We start from the raw sequence: 15778 nt of genomic DNA on the forward strand, positions 1-15778 counted from the left end.
TCCACTGCATACAGTTCTCTTAGAAATGACCGCTCGTAAAATGGTTCATACGGTGGGCTTGCATTGAGTGGCAGCGATATTTGCTGTCGTATTTGAAACCAATAGTCGTTGACGACGCTTGATACTAGTCTCCCGTCCCTTTCGGTTATGATCTTTTTACGACCACTGTTCTCTCGTCGTGTTGAATGACTGTAAGTGGTAAACGAGACCTTATAGACCCGTTGTACAATTCCCGTTAATACATCGACATATCGGTAAACATTACTCACGGTGTGATCATGAGCACGTCCAAAGACGATAGCTTCTTTCTGCCGTTCTCTACGTCGACCCATCTAACTGCGATAATTCCATACAACCAACTGAATCATTCACACGTCAACAGCGTCATAATGCTCATAAGCCACGGAGTTTCACGTGACTGCCTTGTGGCAGTTGTAGGTCATCTTGTAATTGTTTTTTATACAAAAAATGTAATTTTGGTAATATTTTGGATGTCACGCAGAAAAGCAAAGCTTCAATAGGATGTGAGTAATGGCGGGCAACATCTCTGCCAAAGAGACTGCACTGCGAGTCACTGATAGTAGAACCTTTGCTTATCAGTGGAGTCCAGTGGAGGAGAGAGAAAGAATAGCCGACTAGTATCTTGTGATGGGGTACGGTGTGTTTAGGCTGTACTGTCTACCAGCAACAATTTTCTTACATTAGTTTTCTTTTATGGAGAGATATTTTGTAACTCAGTCAGAAAAGTTCAAAAGGTATTGTATTAACGCATTTGCCGAGATATTCAAGCGCAGTGATTAATTTGGTCAGGGATTAAGATTCGAGATTTTTATGTTAACGTAACAATTTGTGATTTACTGAATTTCTTCAAAGATGGATAGCATATGTGTTTGTAAGAAAGTGAAGAGAATTTGTTCAGGTGCTTTCCGCTTTATATGTAAAGTGAATATTTATAATTTCAAGTGCCGGCCGCGGTGGTCTAGCGGTTCTAGGCGCGCAGTCCGGATCCGCGCGACTGCATACGGTCGCAGGTTCGAATCCTGCCTCGGGCATGGATGTGTGTGATGTCCTTAGGGTAGTTAGGTTTAAGTAGTTCTTAAGTTCTAGGGGGCTGATGACCACAGTAGTTAAGTCCCATAGTGCTCAGAGCCATTTTTTTTATAATTTCAGGTGTTAAAATATTTTGTCTTAGTGATGTAGTCCACAGAGCACTGCAACTCCCATGGACATACCATGAATTATGACAATACCAAGCTGTAGCAACAGTCCAACATCTTCTGGGATTGAAACTTCCTGGCAGATTAAAACTGTGTGCCGGACCGAGACTCGAACTCGGGACCTTTGCCTTTCGCGGGCAACTGCTCTACCAACTAAGCTATCCAAGCACGACTCACGCCCCGTCCTCACGGCTTTACTTCTGCAAGTATCTCGTCTCCTGCCATTCAAACTGTGAGGACGGGGCGTGAGTCGTGCTTGGGTAGCTCAGTTGGTAGAGCACTTGCCCGCTAAAGGCAAAGGTCCCGAGTTCGAGTCTCGGTCCGGCGCACAGTTTTAATCTGCCAGGAAGCTTCATATCAGCGCACACACCCCTGCAGAGTGAAAATCTCATTCTGGATCTTCTGGGATTGTTTTCTTAAAGAAGCTGTAGCGATCCGGCTGTGTGACACACTAATAAAGACAGTGGGTTTCGATTAAGGAAGCCTGTGACCCAGGCTTCAGCATTTTCAGAGCACAGCGGGAGTCTACGTGAAGGTCCGCTCCCGTCATGACGGCAGAAGAGCGTGAAAAAGAATTGTCACCACATCATCAGAGATCTGCATCCGGCGCCGAGCGCGGCGCTACTGAAAAACATGGATCGACGACCGACGGCGCGCTTCTCAGGTTTCCTTTATACACTACTGGCCATTAAAATTGCTACACCACGAAGATGACCTGCTACAGACGAGAAATTTAACCGACAGGAAGAAGTTGTTGTGATATGCAAATGATTAGTTTTTCAGAACATTCACCTACGACGTGCTGACATGAGGAAAGTTTCCAACCGATTTCTCATACACAAACAGCAGTTGACCGGCATTGCCTGGTGAAACGTTGTTGTGATGCCTCGTGTATGGAGAACAAATGCGTACCATCACGTTTCCGACTTTGATAAAGGTCGGATTGTACCCTATCGCGATTGCGGTTTATTGCGTCGCGACATTGCTGCTTGCGTTGGCCGAGGTCCAATGACTGTTAGCAGAATGTGGAATCGGTGCGTTCAGGAAGGTAATACGGAACGCCGTGCTGGATCCCAACGGCCTCGTATCAGTAGAAGTCGAGATGACAGACATCTTATCCGCATGGCTGTAACGGATCGTGCAGCCACGTCTCGATCCCTGAGTCTACAGATGGGGACGTTTGCAAGTCAACAACTATCTGCACGAACAGTTCGATGACGTTTGCAGCAGCATGGACTATCAGCTCGGAGACCATGGCTGCGGTTACCCTTGACGCTGCATCACAGACAGGAGGGCCTGCGTTGGTGTACTCAACGACGAACCTGGGTGCACGAATGGCGAAACGTCATTTTTTCGGATCAATCCAGATTTTGTTTACAGCAACTTGATGGTCGCATCCGTGTTTGGCGACATTGTGGTGAACGTTCAATGAAAGCGTGTATTCGTGATCGTCATACTGCCGTATCACCAGGCGCGATGGTATGGGGTCCCATTGGTTACACGTTGCGGTCACTTCTTATTCACATTGACGGCAATTTGAACAGCGGACGTTACATTTCAGATGTGTTACGACCGGTGGCTCTACCCTTCATTCGATACCTGCGAAATCCTACATTTCAGCAGGATAATGCACGACCACATGTTGCAGGTCCTGTACGGGCCTTTCTGGATACAGAAAATGTTCGAGTGCTGCCCTGGCCAGCACATTCTCCAGATCTCTCACCAACTGAAAACGTCTGGTCAATGGTGGCCGAACAATTGGCTCGTCACAATGCGTCAGTCAGTACTCTTGATGAGCTGTGGTATCGTGTCGAAGCTGCATGGGCAGCTGTACCTGTACACGCCATCCAAGCTCTGTTTGACTGTATGACCAGGCGTATCAAGGCCGTTATTACGGCCAGAGGTGGTTGTTCCCGGTACTGATTTCTCAGGATCTATGCACCCAAATTGTGCGAAAATGTAATCACATGTCAGTTGTAGTATAATATATTCGTCCAATGAATACTCGTTTATCATCTGCATTTCCTCTTGGTGTGGCAATTTTAATTGCCAGTAGTGTACATATAATGTTTCGATTCATTACACTATGAATGACATCCGCAGAAAGAACTAATTCCGCTTGTTGTGTATTAGACAGGAAGTCGTTTACACATATGATAAACAATAAAGCATCTAACGCTGAACCTTGCGGAACGCCATAAGTCATTTCTCCCAAATGAGAAGAATCTCCCCTGATTACATTGGTTGAAATATTAATTACAAAGTTTTGGTTAAATAGAACAGTATCCATGTGATTCGAATAGACAAATGCCTTATGTAGGTTGCAGAAAATACTATGTGGTGACATTTTGTTATTTAGCGCTCGTAAAATTTGGTGAGTGAATCCATAAATGGCATTTCCAGTTGAGAAATCCTTGTGAAATGTAAATAAGGATCAAATTGTAGGATCCAACTAAGGTTTCCAGATGATTTTCACTCTCAGAATGGTTTGAGAATCTACATCTATATTACCGCCTACTATTAATAGCTTGCTGATATTTGCCATATGGTATAATAAGGAACTCATATGCTTCATAAACAGTTCAGATTTTCCCATTGGGATCTGTATACAGTTACACGTAAAAGTGAAGTGTTCTTAAGTAGTAATCGACAAGCATACACACAAAAAATTCATTATTTCAATATCTTGTGTTCTATTGTAATATATGTAACAACCCATCATTTCCCATATTAGTTCTATACGAAAAGGATGCTGAAGTGTAATATTTTATCATAGAAATGACGTATTGTAACACCTGAAGCAGCAGCATAATTTCATTTCTAAAGCAGCTTTGTGTTACTATATGTTATTTATATAATTCATCAAAGCTTTAGATGATAACAACAAGAAGTTGTTTTGCAATCTTTTACATATATATCTTCTCTAAAATGTGGTTATGTGTTCAGAGAGTTGCAAGACATCTATCTTTTTCAAATACACAGGGGGCTCCTTTACCTTATTAACCAGTCTTCAATTATTCTGACGAAATAAGATAAACTTACTTTTATGTGTTTTCTGGAGCATATTGGGGACTGTTCTGTTCTTTTGGCTTCTTTCACTACACAGTGCCGAATTACTGACGCTGATCTGAAAAAGCTACCCCTCTGATAACAGTAACTCAAACGATCTTCCTTTTTGTGAGGCCGGGCCACCTCATTTTCTCTGTCAGAAGCTCAGCCGACCTATCTTTCTCACTCTCCCCCGATTACTTAGGTGTTGTCAGTGTCTAGAATAACACCATCTGTCAATTGTAAAAAAAGGCACTGCCCCTGTAGGACATTTGAGTCGGTAGCAACCTTCTCAACTCTGTGTTCTCGTAGCTTAGCTCAGGACTAGTTATGTTACTGCAGGACATCCACAAAACTGACACTTGTGTGTTAAGTTCCCAATCCTCGTCCTCCAAGTCACCCGTATCACTGTAATTTCAGTCTCTACTATGTTACTTCCTCCACCTACAATAATCACCTTTTCCTCTTTTTAAAAACCCACACACAAATTCCCAGTTTTCTCTGTCACCTAGCTAAAGCTAACTCTTCGCTTCGGAATAATTGTGCTCTGGTACCCTGTTCCTAACTTGTCTTGTACAGTCTGGTGTACACCGCAGCCATGGATTCCCCATAACAGCCAGATTATTTGCTTCCTAATTTCCTTTTTTATCGACTTACGTTTAGTTTCTTTGCCTGACGTCTGCTGCAGCTTACTACAGCTGGATGACGCTCTTCCCTCCTACTACTAGTAACAAGCTAAACTTATCAGATAGTATCGAAGAAGTTAAAGGCTTATTTCCGTATCACCCATTATTTGTTACCTTTACCAAGTTCCCACAGCCTTTCTGCCCCTTCAGCCTGTTTAGTTCAAATTTCCCTTGATCTAATTCAGCCTGAAGGGCATAAATCTTCGTTTCCTCTTCAGCGATTCTCTTATCTACCTTTCAGAGCCTAAAGTTCCACGGGAGAGCATCGTTGAGTGATTTCCTCATTAACCCCCCACCCCCCGCCCATCACAATCACCCCATCGGATTTCCAACCCACGATCTGCACGTACCATTCCCCGTTTTAATGCCCTAAGGCAACGTCTACACTTATCACCCATTATAATGCGGACTAGTTGACCTAAATTATTTACATTTCATACCACACGAATTTTCATTATTTTCGAGCAGCATAAATTAGACCTACAAGTTAGCACTTCAGATTTTTGATGTAAGGTAAAAGTTAGTTATTTCCATTAAAACAAGAACGCAGGACTTATGTAACGGCAGAATGTGTTCGTTTATCCAAACTAAAATGTCACTTTCAATTACTACTTCCAGGAATATTATTTGCTATTAGACAATGTTCACGGTCAGCGTAGTATAACCTACTACACGTGATGCCTTCTTACGTGATAATATAAATACAAAATCCCTGAACACGAAATCTTCAATTGCCCAAATGAATGAGGTATAAAGGTACGAACTTAGGTATAAAATATGCTTCCAACAATTACTTTTACCCATGCAAAACTAGTAACATATATACGACTACATACAGGCACTAACGTTACCAAGGGAGTAACTAATACTTAGTGGGATGAGTTTACAAACGTGATACGCATGCGTACTGAAACGGCACTCTTTGTTTATCTCCTATTTATATGAATAGTACTCAGTAATGTTGGTCATGGCGAAATAACGTTGTATTAAATGACTGTAATCATAGCCGGACGGGGTGGCCTTGCGGTTCTAGGCGCTACAGTCTGGAACCACGCGACTGCTACGGTCGCAAGTTCGAATCCTGCCTCGGGCATGGATGTGTGTGATGTCCTTAGGTTAGTTAGGTTTAAGTAGTTCTAAGTTCTAGGGGACTGATGACCTTAGAAGTTAAGTCCCATAGTGCTCAGAGCCAATTTTGAACTGTAGTCATATTATCATTGTGCGTCAAGATGTGGGCTTTAGCTGATTAAGAGCGTTGTTTGGCAACCACAGGCACCTCGTGTGCCGAACGTTTCATTTGTTTAGATAACACTGCTCAAATTTCCATTTTTACAATCATGCTTGGGGATGGGAGAGGGGGAAAGGTTTCGGAAATTTGCCTCTGGACGTTACATTTTTTTACATAACTTGCTGCTACTGTCTTTGAGATGCTGCATAAATGCCTTAGCAATCAGGTTGCATCTAACATTACAATGTTAACTAGTTGTACACATACCGAAGCCTCTACAAGGAAAGGATACTATGTAGTTGTATTATCTTAAAATGTAGCCACACAAGTGGTTTTTTATTTACAGCGTAATCTTTATCCTGTGTTAATATACACATAAAATTTTTTTTGCATCACCCTGGTTCCCAGAACTCCTAAATATAGACGTTGACTGTGGGTTGTATCACAGAAACGGTCCCTTTAACTGTTCAGAAATGTCAATAATCCCACCCAAAGATGAAAACAACCGTGCCTGAGCAGCGCCTATTAGACGGAGGGGTCCGACAGCCAATCAGTTCCAGTCATTCCACCAGGAATGAGGTACATGGCTCGTGTTGACTGTAGTTCAACCATGAATAGACGGTCGATACCGCAGTTCGATCGCGTCCGCATTGTTACTTGCGCCAGGAAGGGCACTCAGCAAGGGAATTGTCCAGGCGTCTCGGAGTGAACCAAAACGATGTTGTTCGGAGATACAGAGAGACAGGAACTGTCGATGACATGCCTCGCTCAGGCCGCCCAAGGGCTACTACTGCAGTGGATGACAGCTACCTATGAATTATGGCTCTGAGGAACCATGACAGCAACGCAACCATGTTGAATAACGATTTTCGTGCAGCCACAGGGCGTCGTTTACGAGTCAAACTGTGCGCAATAGGCTGCAGGATGCGTAACTTCACTCTTGACGTCCATTGCGAGGTCCATCTTTGCAACCACGACACCACGCATCGCGGTACAGATGGGCCCAATAACAAGCCGAATGGACCGCTCAGGATTGGCGTCACGTTCTCTACACTGGTGCATATGCCTTCAACCAGACGATCGTCAGAGACGTGTTTGGAGGCAACGAGTTCAGGCTGAATGCCTTAGACACACACTGTCCAGCGAGTGCAGAATGGTGGAGGTTCCCTTATGTTTTGGGGTGGCATTATGTGGGGCCGACATTCGCCACTGGTGGTCATGGAAGGCGCTGTAACAGCTGTACGATACGTGAATGCCATCATCCGACAGATAGTGCAACCATATCGGCAGCATATTGGCGAGGCATTCGTCTTCATGGACGACAATACGCGCCCGCATCATGCACATGTTGTGAATTACTTCCTTCAGGATAACGACATCGCTCGGCAAAAGTGGCCAGAATGTTCTCCAAATATGAACCCTATCAAACACGCCTGGGATAGACTTAAAAGGGCTGTTGATGGACGACGTGACCCACCAACCACTCTGAGGGATCTACGCCGAATCGGCATTGAAGAGTGGGACAATCTGGACCAACAGTGCCATGATGAACTTGTGCATAGCATGCCACGACAAATACAGGCATGTGTCAATTCAAGAGGACGTGTTACTGGGTCTTAGAGGTACTGGTGCGTACAGAAATCTGGACCACTAACTCTGAAGGTCTTGCTGTATGGTGGTACAACCTGCAGTGTGTGGTTTTCATGAGAAATAAAAAGGGTGGAAATTATGTTTATGTTGATTTTCATTCCAATTTTCTGTATAGGTTGTGGAACTCTCGGAGCCGAGGTGATGCAAAAGTCTTTTTGATGTGTGTATAAATAAATGTATCATGCTCTTTTACACAGGGCGTCCATCATATAACAAAAAATAATGAAAATTTGACTAATTACTGGCGCTGTAAGCGTCATAATATGCACACCAAGAGACGCGCGGCACACGGTTGTTTCTCAGTTTGAGTCAGATACGTCCAACATAACCGTCTCCATGATGGATCGCGCGCTGCTGGTAAACCTCTTTTACAAGAACGGTGACTGTGCGTGGCCGTTCAGAACTTCCGGACACAGAGCGATATAAAGAAAAGAATTGTTACGGTGAGTGCTAGGGGTCTGGAAAAATTTTTATGCAAAATTCTGAGAGGCAGGTTCTTTTGAAGTTCAGTGTGTGCCGAGGGAAGAAATATGTTTATCAGAAGTCTGTCGAAGATGTCAGCACGTTGTCACGTTGCATAAAATTCTACGAAACATTCTGCGTTGTTATCCATACAAAATCACTCACGTTCAGGAGTTACTGCATGCTGACCTGCCAACAAGATAAACGTTGGTTCTAGAATATCTTGCACGCTTGGAAGAGTACAATGAATGGTCACGGATTATTCTGTGGACATGCGAAACCCATTTGTATCCCCGAGGACACGTCGCTATGCAGAATTTCAGAATACTGGCAACGGAAAATCCACACGCACATTAACCGGTAGCACTTCATTCTGCAAAGGTGACTGATTGGTACGGGTTGACGGCATCGTTTATCGTTGGGCTGTATTTTTCTAGGAGATAAGTCTAGCGTTTCCTGTTAACTGTAACGTCACTGTCTTTTGAGAAGGAACGTCACTGCAGCCCTTCAACAGCGTGATGTGTGGGTGGGATTATTTTTATGCAAGATTGCGCTCTTCCGCACATTGCATAGGCGGTGAAGCAGCTTCTGCAGAGGCATTTTGGAAATGCTAGAATTATCAGCCTCAAGTCCCTAAAGCCTGGCCGCCCATATCAGCTATCTTAATCCATGTAACTTCTGGCTATGGGGTTAGCTGTAAGATGATGTGTTCAGTGCACCATTAAGAATATAACTGAATGGAAGGTAAGCACTACGTAATGCATTCTAAACGTGCCTCCCAAACGACTCCAATCTGTTGTGAAGCATGCTGTTCCTAGATTTCATCTTGTGGCAAGGAAACGATAGACATTATATAGAAAATGCCTTGCGCAGTCTCGCGACAGTTAGAAACCGATGTCATTTTGCTTTTTATGTCTTTTCGGACCCGGTACATGTAAAATCCGGTGTTATTTGCTTTTTTACGTGGTTTTTGGCCTCAGGAAGATTAAAAACCGATTTTTCCCATCAGATATGGTACGACATTGCCGTGGTGAATGGGCTTCCCAAACCAACAGTGCCTCAACTGTTGACAGTCATTCACATTGAACAATACGGACGCGGATGGTGTAATGTGCAACTCAATCTATAGCCGTTGGATTGCGATTCATCTGTTATTTGTAGCCGTCCCCAATTTACGTCAAGACGCTTACAGTGCCATCTATTGGCAATTTTCGTTAAATTTGTTTTGTTCCATGACGTTCCTCTCTGCGTCGATATGTGCTGTTCCAGTTTAAGCAGTGGTTTTCTTTCTACAGCATTTTTAAAGTAGAACTTCAACTATGGGCACCCAGTATTTACGATTTTGTAAGAATTGTGGAATAATTATGACGCGGTAGTATTATGTGACGCTAGCGTAGCAGCGGCTGCTTCGCACCCTTAGGCCGCGTTCACACTGCCGGCCGGGACGAGCCGAGTCTGGCCGGGCCGCCGCCCGCTTCGGTATCAAACACATGGTTTTGAATTGCGGTGTTCACACTGGCGGCCGGGCCGCGCCGACGCGGCGTGAGCCTCCCGGAGCCGAGCCGGCGACATCCCGAGTGTTTAATATTGCCGGCGCGAGCCGACCGCAGGCGCGAGCCTGTGGAGCAGCACTACAGCTTCTGCAGTACACGCATCACACCTCTCCCTTCTCCTTTCATCACAAGTGTGACTGCACACGTCTTTTATTTTAAGATGTTACCTCACATTTCACAATCAGTGAGGAAAAATTACGTTTATTGTAATGATACATGCGAAATTACTTTTATTTCATTTATTTAATCTACCGTATTTACATGCATTTACAACAATAGCTTGCCAGCGATCGCGGCATTGCCGCCACTGAATAGTTCGCATTTACTTTGAAACACGTATGTAACATAGCAGCGATGGTGAGGCACGTTAAAATCTTTGACCAGAGAGCCTATTATCGTGGTTAGTATGCGCTTGACCGCGCGAGTGTTACGAGCAGTCTGTGAGTAGTAGTCGTGCAGTACAGTTGCTAGCGGTACGCTGGTGGTCGTCATGCAGAGCAGTCGGTCAGTAGTAGCAGCCCAGTGCGGTTGTGTGATGTAGTCTGTCGGCAACACTGGTCAAGATGCTGAATGAGGTATACTGTTAATTAAGATAATCATCGGATAATGTAAAGTTTATTTATTGTAATTAATTTCCAACAAGTGCCCCCAATAATAATTTTGACTTCAAAGCAATTTTTATAAAAACAAATTTATTTAATTTCGTTCCACTTCCCTTAAAGAAAAGTTTCAGTTTTCAATTAGATTACCAAAAAAAAAAAGGAATATTATTATTTGCAATGCAGTTCCTCCAAGCCGTGCCCAAGAATAAGAGCAGAAATTTGACTAGCAGTTACAATGAGGTAAGAATTTAATTCTGATTTTTTTTTTTTTTTTTTGCACAGGGCCAAAGACCGAAATTTTGGTGTAATTGAATTAACATTATCGCTGAGATTTTGTTGTCACTGAATTGACTTTAATTTTTTTGTGAAGAGCTTACACCAGAGTCAGATTGCGAATTTCACATTTTTGTTGCCTTTGTTAGTATATTTCATTGCAGGGAGGTTATGCTTCTTGGCTCCATTTCTATTAAATACTGTCTTTAAAATTTCAGTGGAGAGGTTACACTTAGCGCAATGTCCATTAGCAGTCTTAAATAATATTCTGTCTTTTTAAAATTTTGTGGGGAGGTTACACTTGGCGACACCCAGTCCAGGATCGTATTTCGTTGAGAGTCTTTTGAGGAACAGTCAGATATCTGCTCTTATTTGCTTAGATATAATTAGGATTTGGCGCAACGCTTTTATTAACTTGTGACTTTCTTTCTACAGGTCAACGACAATTCGTTTGCTCTGTTGTATTTGTGTTGCTTTTGCATTGTGCTTATTTATTTTGTGAAAAATTTTGACTATTGTAAAAATGCCGCGAAAGACTGTGAATAGTGTATCGCGAGGTATTATGAACGAAATTTCCGACTCAAACAACTTTACCGATAGGACATGTGACACGCAGTGTAATGATGACAATCCTGCGTTCACTAACAACCAGTGCATGCCAACCACTAGTGATGACTTTTACCTTGATAATGAACATACGAACTCAATTGTCTCCTCTGTTAATTTGACGACAATTGATGACGCGGGACGCTCTATAGTAATGAGCGCTGCCGAGTTTAACACACCCGATTTAGAAAATCCAAGTAATGTACAGACAAATTTTTCGAATGAAAATGGTCAGTGTAGTGAGAGTATGACGGATCCATTTAATTCCGAAATAATGTCTGACAGTGTACATCCGACTGATAATCCTTTTTGTAAGTTGCAAAATGACCAAATGGTCACACAAAGCGGGACAATTGCATGTACTCCATCACAGAGTACTGAGAATGCAACAGCTACTTTAAGTTTGGATCAATTTATGACAATAATGCTACAGTTTAAGAACGATCTTGGTGTAGATATCAAACAACTTAGGGAAGATAATAAACAACAGAATGAAAATTTCAAACAACTTAGGGAAGATAACAAACACTTAAATGAGAAACTTGACAATAATGACGAAAATCTCAAACAACTTAGTGAACAGGTCAGACAACAGAATGAAAAATTAGACGACAATTCCAGACAGCTTAGTGAACAAATTAGAGCCGTTGCCGCGCAGTGCCATGACACTAAGGAACAGTTGCGCGTGGAAATTGAGGCTTGTTCACGAAAAAATAGCGAAGAAATTAAGTCTGTTGCGCAAGAATTAAGGGAAATGCAAACAGCTGCAACAGAAACACTCAGAGACGAAATTAGCGGAGTCGCTAAACAATGCTCTGAAAAAGCTACACAATTACGGGATGAGTTTAAAGCAATGACTGTAGAACTTTCGCGCACTATGGACGCAAAGATAGACGCGAAATTCGAACAACAGAATACTCAGGTGAACGAGCGCTTTAATCAGCACATACAAAACAGTGATACGCGTTTCCGCAAATTTATTCAAGATCAAAACAAAGTAAATCGACAAGTCATGGAAACAATCACTGCACAAAGACAAGAGGACAAACGTAAAATGTTCGCGAAAGCGAAGACGTATGTAGACAATAATATTACTACAGTGTCCGACAAAATTAATACCATAGAACAATTGAACGCCGAATTACGGGATGAAATTTCTGATCTTAAATCAAAAACAGATACACACACAGTAAATATTCAAACAGTGACAGACAGATTCGAACAATTAGATCTAACACAGGATTGCGATGTCATCAAAGCTGATGTTAAAAAACTGAGCGAAACTACACGTAAGTTGCAAAAACAGATTAATGCATCCGATTCTAAAACCGATGATCAGGCAAAAATACTGACTGAAAAATATGATGAATTAGCCAGTCGTATTGATGCTATTGAAAGTAATAATGGTAATAAATCGGATGATACTGCACCGATTTCATTTAACCAAACACCTGAATTTCAAAATTTACAGCAGACAATTAATGAGATCGACTCGTCTAATAACACGTTGCGTAGAAAGTTATCAAGTTTACAACAAGAAGTAACAGAGATGAAAAGTATTTCAGTTAATAACACAACACAGCAGACGCCACTTTGCGAACATTTGTCTGACTCACGCAGCGTGTATAATGTGAGCAATTTACAGCAACTTCGCGACTTAAAATCCGGAAAGCCACGCGACTTAAAATCTGAAAAGCTACGCAACTTGAAATCCGAAATGACACAGACGAACAGATTCACACACAAACTTGAGCGTGTTATCAAATTCAGTGACGAGAACGTTGGTTATAAGCAATTTGCATTTGTAAGAAAATGTAAGGAATTTAATAATGGCAGAACACAGATACACGATTTGCACTGTATACGACAATTTATTTTTGTACTTTCACCGCTATTGCCTGTAATGCAGAAGCTAGCTTTGAACCTAATGCGACAATTTGCTATTGCATTTACAACAGCATTGCCTATAATGAAGAAACTAGAATTAACATGGATACAACTATTTGCTTTTGAATTTATACCGCCATTGCCTGCAACGCAAAAGTTAAAATTTATTTGTAGTGCGTAAATGACCTCAGGGGATTCATTACGCTTTAATGAATATGTGCCGTAGCGAGCATAGGGCCCCGAGCTGTAGTAGTGCTGTTTCATCTTTAGTTTTCTGCACTGCTGCCTTCTCTTCTACTATCCTTTATATCTATCAAAATAGCTCTTTAACTATTGCTCTACCTAGAATTAAGAAAAATGACTAAAGAAAACCCGATGTGACAAATTTTTACTGAAAGTGACAACATTCTTTAGGCACTCCAGAACCAGCGTAATTTTAATAACAAATAAAATCATAATCATCAGTATGTACAAAATTTTCGGCAGTCGCAACCACATTTTTGTAACAATAGATATTTTTCACCACAATAGCATGAAAGTCAACCGCTTAGCATACCTAACCAACAATGCAGTCTACAAGGTCAACCAAACTTTAATGTTCCGCCGCGTGCACGTATAGTCCAAGATCCAACAAATAGTAACGCACGGCAGCAAGGAAACAACTACGTACAAAGAACACACTATTTCAACTCGTATCGCAATGCGCCGTATAGAAATTACTATCATGACAGACGTAAAAAGAACGAGCACAATTTTCAGCGTACATTTAATAACAGTCGATCTTTTCAGCAGCAAGAACATCAGCAACAACACATTATCATGAATGATCCAGACAATAGGTGTCATCCATAGCGTAATACGTCAGGAAGAGTTAACAGAACAGTTCAAATAGTCGAAATGCCACAGCATCCTCCCGTAAATAATAGCACGTACGACAGAATTTGACCAGACACAGTACAGGTTGCATATTCTAGTAACATAAGCAATAATTTAGACACGCAGAATTTTGTTCACGAAAATGTTATTAATTTTGACGCCATCCAACACACGTTTGCATTAAGGACAGAATCACGACGTATGTAGACGACATTCTTATCGCAGAAGCTAACTGGTCTGAACACAATATGATTCTTGAACAACTGTTGCAAACTTTTCATGCTCAAGGACTCACAGTTAATCTTAGTAAATCGCACTTTGGCAAAACTTCTATAAAATTTCTTGGACACGTAATTTCAGCAGAAGGCATTGCACCTGATCCGGAAAAACTTCAAGCTCTACGTGACATTACTGTTCCTACGACGAAGAAGCAATTACGCAGTTTTTTGGGCTTAATTAACTTTTTTCGTAAATTTATTCATCACTCTGCTTTAGACACACCCAGATTATGTCAATTAACAGGTAAAAACAGTATTTGGTCTTGGGATAAGCAAGCACATTCTGAATTTGTGAACCTGAAACATGCTTTGTTGAATGCTCCACTTTTATCGCACCCAGATCTTACCAGAAATTTTTCCATTGCCACTGACAGTTCCAACACCGCTTTAGGCGTACACATTTTCCAGGAAATTGAAGAAGATGGTTCTACAGTAATTAAAAACATCGCATTTGCAAGCCGCATTCTGTCACCAGCTGAGCGAAATTATTCCGTCACAGAACTTGAAACATTATGCGTTGTATGGGCTTTCACGAGATTTAGGCACTTTCTTTATGGCAGACATACCACAGTTTACACAGATCACAGAGCGATACAATTTTTACTTTCGGCTAAATTTACTCACGACAGGTTAAGTAGATGGAAACTGTATTTACAGGAATTTAATTTTACGATTGTTCACATTCCCGGCACACAAAATGTTATAGCAGACGCACTATCGCGTTCTCTCGGCAACAATCAGCAAGACGTAGCAACCAACTTCTGCAAAACAAATTTCAGTGTCATGTACATTCAGCAAGTTGCATTTGAAAACTTTATTTCATCGTCATTACAGGACATAGCACAAGAACAAAACAAAGACAACGTGTGGAAAGAAATTAAATACCTTTGGCAAGATAGGAATAATGTTACGATTAGGAACCACTACACTGTATGCAATGACATTCTGTTTCGCCGCTCTCATCCTGATAGCAACAATTGGTTATTATGCATTCCTGACGAACTGGTCAACAAATTAATCTGGTACACTCATTTAAGTTACGCACATTACGGAGCACGAAAATGTTTTCTTATACTGAGACAGAACTGTTATTTTACCAACATGGAGAAACGTATACGACGAGTTTTAGCGTCTTGTAAAATTTGCCAGAAAGCTAAATCAGACACCACTTCACATATTCCTCCATTATATCCCATTATACCTGTTAAATTAAGACATATGGCCGCTGTAGATATTTTTGGTCCGATTCCCAGAACTAACAGAGGTTTTTGCTACATCTTTGTCGCTGTTGAGCTCACTTCAAAATTTGTTACTTTCACTCCGTTACGCAAAGCTACTGCTAAAACTGTTTCGAAAGCATTTGTAAAACATTTTCTATTTCATGTAGGGCATGTGTTGAAAGTAATTTCTGA

General features: G+C 41.7%; 1 non-coding gene across 1 annotated transcript; it reads right to left on the reverse strand.

Annotated features, from left to right (window-relative positions):
• Positions 1-1311: 1311 nt before the first annotated feature.
• Trnas-cga (transfer RNA serine (anticodon CGA)) lies at positions 1312-1386 on the reverse strand. The gene has a single exon. It is a non-coding gene; the product is annotated as a tRNA-Ser (tRNA).
• Between the last annotated feature and the right edge of the window lie 14392 nt (positions 1387-15778).

This window comes from Schistocerca serialis, chromosome 6 (assembly GCF_023864345.2).
Source record: "Schistocerca serialis cubense isolate TAMUIC-IGC-003099 chromosome 6, iqSchSeri2.2, whole genome shotgun sequence".
Lineage (NCBI taxonomy): Eukaryota > Metazoa > Arthropoda > Insecta > Orthoptera > Acrididae > Schistocerca > Schistocerca serialis.